A 1656-nucleotide genomic window follows, 5' to 3' on the forward strand; every position below is an offset into this window, starting at 1 on the left:
TGTCCAAGGGGCCCAGCTACAACCCATACATACCCATGCAATAAGCCAGGGAAACAACACGATTGGTAAGATCTGTATACCTATCACTGTGTATTTGCAGGCAGATAGTATGTGATGGTGAAGATCCATGACATTCCTGTGCAATCCTTATCAATGTTTACCACAATATAAATGGGACAAACCTTCTACTTTGCAAAGGGTTGCATTCTACAAAAATCTCTGCCACCACCCAATGTAGAAGAGGAGAGTAGGATTTAGTATTTAACCCAGTCCTAGGGTGACAACCCTGTTTCTCCATATATACAATGTGCTGAATAAGTGTTGTCACCCTAGCACAGGAAGTGTGTTACTGGCAAGAGGTGAAAATAAATGTGAAAAAGACTAAAAATGTATGCTAAGGACTGGTCAGCTGCAATATGTGACATCTTTCTTCTGGGTTCAGTTGCTCTTGTACACAGAAGTTACACATTCCAGCAGCTGCAGAGAGCTCACACTTCACAAATGTATATGAAATGTCTTAGATACTGATATACCCCACCCCGCTCACCCCCATCTGCACCCTCTACCCCGGAGTGCACCCAGTGTATTGTGTTTCAGAGGTTGTCACACATGTATATGTGGATACCATACAATATAACACTGATCCCAGCACACTCCCCAACAGCTGCACCACCATCACATACTGGAGCTGCCAGACATCTTATATATTTTCCTTTTATTTAAAACAGAACTAGAACAAGTCAAACTAAAAACACCTAATCCCGCAGAATCGTCACTCCATCGGGAGGTCTCTCTGCTTAGGTCCCGCGTCCTCTCGGTATCCTTTTGGCCCAGCACGGACGTCGCCATCTTCTTTGCTTTTTTGCCAGTTTTTTCTTCACACGTCACCCATTCTGGCACTGAGCAGGTGTGAGATCAGGTGACGTAGATGGAAAAAAGATGGCCGATCTCACTACGCATGCGTGAGACCCGGAGACTTTGCGCTCCCATTTTGTTATGATCGCCACGACACAAAGGAGAAGTGCTGCACCATTTTTTACAATTTAACTTTATATAAAAGGGTTGTCTACTCTTATATATAAAGTAAAAATTTAGAGTTTGGGTCCGCTTTAAACTTTTTGAATTACATTCATATCCATAAATAACAAATATCTATATTTACCAAAAAAAAACATTCTGCATAATCAGGACTTAGTTCTCCACCTTTTTACCCCTGAGATCATTTTCAGGTCTTGGGGAACCCCTGCTAAAATCATAGATCAATTGAAAAGCTAATTGGTGGTCAGTGGATACCCCTTACAAATAGCTAAAAAGAGCTTTAGTGTTATGTTGCTGATTCTGTCAGTGGCACTGAGCACAAGGTCACCATTATATGGGGATCAACCAGCCAGGGCTCCAGTAACACTTGGCAACCTGCGGAGGAACCCTGGGGGTCTATGGAACCTTGGTTGAGAATGGGTGATGTAATTGAATGCAGTGTGAAAAATCTGTGACATCATGTCAGCTAATTGCTTCCTTTATGAATTGGGACAACTAAGAGTGACAATATTTCTACTGAAATCATATGAGGTCTGTCTATAAATTAATGAGACCGTGTTTCTGAAACAAAGCAATGAGATGATTATGTTTAAACTTCTCCAAACATGCAGGACAAAT

Source organism: Pyxicephalus adspersus, chromosome 4 (assembly GCF_032062135.1).
Source record: "Pyxicephalus adspersus chromosome 4, UCB_Pads_2.0, whole genome shotgun sequence".
NCBI lineage: Eukaryota > Metazoa > Chordata > Amphibia > Anura > Pyxicephalidae > Pyxicephalus > Pyxicephalus adspersus.